The 7,730-nt window shown below is 44.7% G+C and overlaps 1 pseudogene; it reads right to left on the reverse strand.

Moving 5' to 3' along the window:
* Nucleotides 1-443: 443 nt before the first annotated feature.
* On the reverse strand, nt 444-1,005 carry Rps9-ps1 (ribosomal protein S9, pseudogene 1; annotated as a pseudogene).
* Nucleotides 1,006-7,730: the final 6,725 nt, after the last annotated feature.

Raw genomic sequence — 7,730 nt, forward strand, 5'->3', positions numbered from 1 at the left:
CAGACCCACAGCTATGAATTAGCTCAGAATTCCCCCAAAAGCACACACGGTTTGACGTTTAGCACAATCCTCCCGGATAAAGCACAACCTTAGGGCCTGTTCAGCATCAAGATGTCCCAGCAGGTAAAAGTGATGTCCGACCAACCTGACGACCTAAGCAGGACCCACAAGGTGGACGGAGAGAAACAACTCACACTAAGTGTCTTCTGAGTTCCCTGTGTGTGCGTCCCACCCTGCCGCCTGTGCTGGGTAGCTTTATGTCAACTTAACACAAGGGGAAATCATCTGGGAAGAAAGAACCTCCATTGGGAAAATGCCTCCATTAGATCAGGCTGTAGAGGCAACCCTACAGGGCATTTTCTTTTCCTTTTACTTTTTTTCAAATGTTACTTTTGATCTGTTAGTCAACTGAAGAACTAGGACATCCTTAGTCCAGGATTCACTTAATCCTCTTCCTCATCATCACTGGCTCTAGCACCACCCTTGCCCTTCTTGGCGTTCTTTCCCTTCACAGAACCTGGGCAGCCACCGCCATAAGGTAAAGGGAGGGAGAAGACACTGTGCTTCTGGGAGTCCAGAGGAATAACAACGTCTATCACCTACTTGCCATCAATACGATGATGATGGCTGAGCACACCAGCATGGTCAATAGGTTCGACCAGGCCCAGTCTAAAGATCTAGGACTGCAGCTGCCTCTCCAGAAAACCCTCCATCTTCAGGCCAAGGATGTAATCCAGTTTCACCTCACCCTCATCCAGCATCCCAGTGCAAACAAGTTGCTTCAGTAGAGCATTGCCTTCAGAACCACTATGCTGGGCATTTTTATCCAGTGTAAACAGCTCCCAGGTGGCCTCAAGGATCTTGCCCAAGGTAAAATTGATCTTCCACACCTCACATTTTTCCAGAGCCCATACTCTCTGCTCAACTTCACGTCCTGGTCAAGGCACAGTTTCTCCAAGGGTCCCTATGGGTTTTATGACAAATCCAGCTTCTGGAAATAGGCATGTGACTTCTCTAGGCTGGCTTTACCTACAAACTCATGCCTGTGATTGGACATTTTTAATTAGCAGGTGGAGCCATCCCTGGACTGCTGGTTTGGGGTTCTAATCCAAAACCACCATGTGAGCAAGCCAGAGGAAGCAAGCCAGTAAGCACCATCCCTCCATGACTCCTACATCAGTTCCTGCCTCCAAGTTCCTGCTCTGCTTGAGTTCCTGTCCTGAATTCTCCCAATGATGGACTGTGTTGCAGAAGCATAAGCCAAATAAACTCTTTCTTCCCCAAGTTGTTTTAATCACAGTGTCTCAACCATAACCCCAACTAGGACACCACCATCTCTCCATAGACACCAATAAATAATGAAAACTTTTAAACTAAAATAAACGATAAAAACGTTACATTTTTGTACCCAGTGAAAACCACACTAGTGATCCCAGCACTGGGTGATTGAGGCAGGAGCATCTTCCATTCCAGGCCTACCCTGGCGTATGCAATATGACCCTGCCAGGCTGTGGAGACCCATATCTTTAATGCCAGCCTGGATATAGGTCATCCTGGTCTACAGGGTGAGTCCCAGGACAACTAAAGCTACCCAGAGAAATCCTGTCTCAAAAAACCTAACAGATGGATGGATAGATAGATAGATAGATAGATAGATAGATAGATAGATAGATAGATAGATAGATAGATGATACATAGATAGAGATAGATAGATAGATAGATAGATAGATAGATAGATAGATAGATAGATAGATAGATAGATAGATAGATAGATAGATGATACATAGAGATAGATAGATAGATAGATAGATAGATAGATAGATAGATAGATAGATAGATAGATAGATAGATAGGCAGAATAATAACAAAGCAAATCACTGAACATGTACTGCCAGATCTTAACCCCACAGGGGCACAATGTTAAAAGTTAAAAAAAACTATTATTAATATATTCTCCCTGCTTGCACAACTTTTAAAGAAAGGTGTGTGGCTATTTCAGACTGAAGTGATTTCCCTTAGCTCTGGCTTCAGTCATACCTCAGTCTCTATGGCTGACTTAACAATGAGAAGAAAGAACACAGAAGGACGTACCTTCTCTGTGAGCACACTGGCGTCACAGTAGTGCCTCTCTAGCTGCCACTCCGACACGATGCCTTGAATTCGTGTCGTGTCAGCGCAGGTGTTGGATGACAGACACACATCATGGAAGGAAAGGAGGGTAGTGGTGCTGGTTAGCTATGCTCCTCTGCCCAGTCAGACAGAAGCAGAGGGCAAGAGTATCCGCATGTGACGGTCAGTGTCATTTGTCCCGTAGAGCACAGAAGAGAGCATAATACATCTAAGGATGTAGTGAAGTGCGGGGACAAACTCACAAACCCAACCCAAGGAAAGCTCAGCGTCAGCAAGGGCGGGGCTTGTCTTTAATGGACCAGGATCATTTTGCATACAAATCTTTCATTATGTGAAGTGCGCAGAGAATGCCATTCATCCCTTTGCTTATAACCATGTATAGAGAGGGGACGTAGTATACAATGTACTTTTTCATTCTCAGACGCTGCTTTTGATTTCTCTTATTTTTAGAACATTAACTGTACTCTCATTTCTTTTAAAATAAAATTTGCTATTATAATATAATTATATCATTTCCCCACTTCTCTTTCCAAATTCTCCCATATACCATAGCTGCTTGCTCTCTTTCAATGGTGTGGCCTCTTTTTCTTTAATTGTAGTTACATGCATATCTCTCTCTCTCTCTCTCTCTCTCTCTCTCTCTCTCTCTCTCATTCGTGTGTGTGTGTGTGTGTGTGTGTGTGTGTGCGCGCATGCGCATGCTCACAATGTCTCCTTTTTAAAAAGTGGTCGCTAAGTCTTCTCACTATTTTATTTTCAAACTACTTTCATTCTATTCTAAGCAAACCATTGTTCTTTAGAGCCATTCATTTATACTCTTTTTCTTTTTTGGGCATGGACTTGGTCATTCATTTTGGGAAATCAGAAATAATGGCTGTGACTAAAATAGACAAAGTCATCTCCCAAGTTTTTGTTTTAATGGATAAGAATGTCAGCCAACAAATAAACACATGGCATTTCATAACACGAACACGTTTCAGCTCAGTATTATAAGGAAACCTAAGGGCCTGAGAGGAAGCTGGAGAGGAAGTTGTAGAGGCAGCCCCTGGGAGGGTGCTGTGTGAAGGCGACCGATCCTAAGGTTTAAGAAACTTGTGTGGCTGGGAAAAAGTGAAGGGGACAAAGAGACCTGAGGATGAGACTTGAGGGTCACCAAAGGCTTGATGAGAAGGGACCAGTGGAGAAGTTGTAGGCAGAGAGCAGCTAGCATCTTCCTGCCTTCCCCTAATCAGTCATCACTCAGGCCTCAGTGAGAAGGGCTGGCTTGGAGGAGCAGTTCTGAAAGCACAAAGGAAGCTCGTGCCTCTGGAAGGCCAGTGGTAGCAAAACCAACTGAGAGGAAGTAGACAACTGGCTGATTATTTTCCTAATAAAATTCAAAGTAGGGCTGGAGAGATGGCTCAGCTTTTAGAGCACTGGCTGCTTTTCCGGAGGTCCTGAGTTCAATTCCCACAACCATCTGTAATGGAAACCTATGCCCTCTTCTGATGTGCCTGAAAACAGCTACAGTGAACTCATATACTAAATAAATAAATAAATAAATAACTTTTTTAAAAAATCAAAGTAGGTTCATGGGTCAGGAAAGATGACTGAGTGCTGCTCTGGGGGGCGGGAGGTGGTTAGTTTCAAGTAAGCACTTTATATGCCTGACAACTGCCTGTAACTCTAGCTCCAGAGGTCTCCTATGCTTTTGGCCTCCTGGAGTACCTGCACACACACACACACACACACACACACACACACACACACACACACACACACCATCATTTTAAAATAAAGATAAATAGTTAAAACTTGTGAAATCCCCTCATGGTCTATCAAAAAGCTAAGGAAGTGTGCATATGTATGTTAGAACAGTGTTTAGCCATAAGCAGGATAAAATAATGCCATTTGTAACAACATGGATGAACATGAAGGCACTGTGCTCATGAACCACACAAGTCATAGAAAAACAGACATTGCAGGCCATTGCTCAGACATGGACCAACTCTGGTTTCATAAAAGCACAGAGTAGAATGGTGCTTGCTAGAGGCTGCATGGGTTAGGCTGGGGACAGGTTAGTCATCACATAGAACAGTGTAACTACACAGGAGGAACACATTCTGGTGTTTTATTGTGAATTTTGAGATAGAAGAGAAATGCTGGGATCATTTCACAGACAAATGACAAATGTTTGAGCAGATAAATGTACCAAACACTCTGACTCCTCAGCACACAATATACATCAAGATATAACTGATAGGTGCAACCATTATGCTTTAATTAAAATGTTAATGAAAAGATAGCATGGCATACAGTGTGATGGGTCTGTCCATGTCCAGACACTGGCTTGGTGCTTCCAACTTGGACTTTAGAGGCCTGGAGTTAAGTCCAGTCTACTTAACTCATTGACTGGCGACCTTTTACAGGTCACCCCATCTTTCGAAGTTTCTGGTTCTCTTTCCAGATAATGGCATGGTATCTGACTGTCCTCTCTCAGAATGACAGAGGCACATGACTCAGCCAAGTGCCTGGTAGATAATAAACAATTACAACTTTCCTAGTTAGCTTTAATTGACAACTTGACCCAACCTAGGGTCACCTGAGAGGAAAGCCTCAATTGAAGGATTGCCTAGATCAGACTGGCCCACGGGCACATGTTGGGCCGATTGTCTTGACAGCTAATGGCTGCAGGAGGGCAATGCCAACCCAGGCAGTTGGCCGTGGGTTGTATAAGAAGGCTGGCTAAGCATGAATAGGTGACACAGAATGTGACAGCAAGCACAGTAGTGCCTCAGTAGTTTCAGATTCTTGCCTTGAGTACCTGCCTGGTTTTCCCCAGCGATGGCCTGAGACCTGGAAGTGTAAGGCAAATTAGCCCCTTCCTTCCCATGTTGCTTTTGGTCAGAGTGCTTTATCAGCAGGACAGCGATCCTGAGACACACGGTATATCTGGAACTACAAAATTAATTGGATGGCCCAGCTCCTGTTCCAATTTTTCACAGGAGCCACAGTCAGCACTGTGTTTACCACATAAGCATTTGCTTATTTTTTGAAATTCATTTCCTTGATTTGGGGCCATGGGTGGAGCCCATGGCAGCCTCCTGCAAGGTATTTAAGGGACATACTGCTGAGCTGTACTCCTAACTCCGTCTACCAACTTTCAGTCTCCATTACTATTCTCCCATCTTCTCTTTGCCTTTGGTTACTCAAAGATCAGGATGAATGTGGTGTTAGATTTCAGACTCAGGTTTGAAGACCCCCATTTTTCCATGGGCTCCCACAGGTGAAACAACAGTGGGAACTCGCAGAGTTTGCAAGTGAAAGTTTGCATGCAATGTGGTCAGGCTAGCCCAGGTGTCCCGGCATGCTGACAGAGGTAAACAGAAGCATATGTTGGGCAAGGTGCAGAAGACTGCCTCCCCGGCTGTGACTATGAAACCTGCCCAGCTTTGTTCTGCAAACTGCCTAACACCTAACAAGGGAAGAGGTTGCTGGAGCCCAAGCCCCCTTGCACCTGGATTCCTTTATCTCGTTTATTATTATTAACTGCTTCAAAAACACTTCACGGGGTTGAAAGAAAGGGGCAGATTGTGATCTCTGCTCAGAGTGTGGTCCCACCAGGAGACCAAACGAGTTTTAAAAGCTCCTCTAGCGACATGCTCTGTCTTCGCTGATATTTTCCTTCTAAAAACAACTTGCCTGGATCAGGGCACCCAGAAAGGATATTAGGGATTATGTTGGAATAAAAACAGGAACTTGTTTTCCTATTCCTCGTTGGTTCCCCCTTCCCCCAGCTAAGGGGGAAAATAAATCTTCTAAGAATGTGAGGGGAAAAGTGAGTTTGAAGATGATAATTCCAAATGCCACAAGGCTGTTCTTCCTCAGCCGCACATCAGCCCAATAACAAAAGCTTAAAAATTTCTTAAGCTTGTGCTAAGAGACACAGGGGTAGCCTGGGGAATGTGGCTGTCCTGAAAGGGGGAGATACGAGCACAAACATAGACTCTTAGATGAGCTTCTCAGAGGAGGCCTGTGTAGTACTCCCCAGCATTCCACCCCACGCCATGCTACCACCACCACCACCATCTCCACCACTACCACCACCACCACCATCACCACTACCACTACCACCACCACCTCCACCATCACCTCCACCTCCACCTCCACCTCCACCTCCACCTCCACCTCCACCTCCACTTCCACTACCACCATCACCATCACGACCACAGTTCCAGCCTTCATAGAAGATTCTGCTTCCCCAGGGTTTCATTCAGTCGTAACAAATAGAGGCTGCCCTGAGCTCTCCTACCTGGACACTAATCCATCAGCTATCTGAAAATCATCTCCCATGATTCCTATTCGACTGTCCTCCAACCTTTAAAAGAAGGGAGCCTCCTGAGAACAGGGTTCCCAGTAGAGGAATTAGAGAAAGGACTGAAGGAGCTAAAAGGGCTCGCAACCCCATAAGAACAACAATACCAACCAACCAGAGCTCCCAGGGACTAAACCACTACCCAAAGAGTACACATGGACAGACCCATGGCTCCAGCTGCATATGTAGAAGAGGATGGCCTTGTTGGGCACCGATGGGAGGAGAAGTCCTTGGTCCTGCCAAGGCTGGACCCCCCAGTGTAGGGGAGGGGGGAAGGGGTGGGTTGGGGGATGGTGTGGGGGTTTATGGCTGGAAAACCAGGAAAGGGGATAACATTTGAAATGTAAATAAAAAAAATCCAATAAAAAAATAACTCTTAAAAAAAAAGCCAAAGGTGGATTTCAAGAAAGAGCTAAGCCACACAGCAAAGCATACAAATGAGTTGCCATGCTTACTGACCAAAGACCACCTCTAATCCAATTCCTTCGTCTTAGTGCAAAGTGAGTGTTTAGTTTGACAATGCTTAGCCCTGCAGAGTTGAAACAAGGCTAGCTGAGACTCCTGATGGTGAAAACCCAAGGGAACTACAAGGGAGGGTGCCCATTAGCCCCCCACCTACCAGTCCTCTACGCCTCTGTGACAAGAGCATGCCAGGAACTCAGGACTCCTTTGGGGACTGGTAAAAGCTAGGCTCCTCGGCCTGCAGAAATGCTGCATACAGACTCTCATACTCAGCAAATCATTCTACATATTAAAAAATATAATATGGCCCAGTTTATGAAGAAATTTATAGCCAGAATGTAGAAATAGCATATCCAGACCATTTTATGAAAGAGCCAAAAGACACAGTAAATTAAGATTAATTTGCATGAAACTTTGCAGACAGCAACACAATATACTTTTTGTAAAAAAGGAAACACACTTTGTTTGAACTCTGTAGTGTTGCATTCGATCACTCCCCTGTCTGAAGTCTACTGCTGTTCCTAATTTAACACCTGTAAACTGTCATGGAAACTGTACATAAAATGTACCTTTCATATTGAAAAAGTAGGAAGCTTGCTCTAAGTGAGACTCGGCATTTTATTATAAATTATTCAGCTCGCACCTTGAAATCCTATTGGGGTCTTTTTGTTTCTTGCTTGCAATATTTGTAGTCGTCAGTGGAGTCAGTCAGAGAACCCAGGGACATCAGCTGGATCGAGCTGGCAACAAGATGGGTAGGATGAGATTAGATTGGTATTCTGAT

Source organism: Rattus norvegicus, chromosome 17, assembly GCF_036323735.1.
Source record: "Rattus norvegicus strain BN/NHsdMcwi chromosome 17, GRCr8, whole genome shotgun sequence".
Taxonomy (NCBI): Eukaryota; Metazoa; Chordata; class Mammalia; order Rodentia; family Muridae; genus Rattus; species Rattus norvegicus.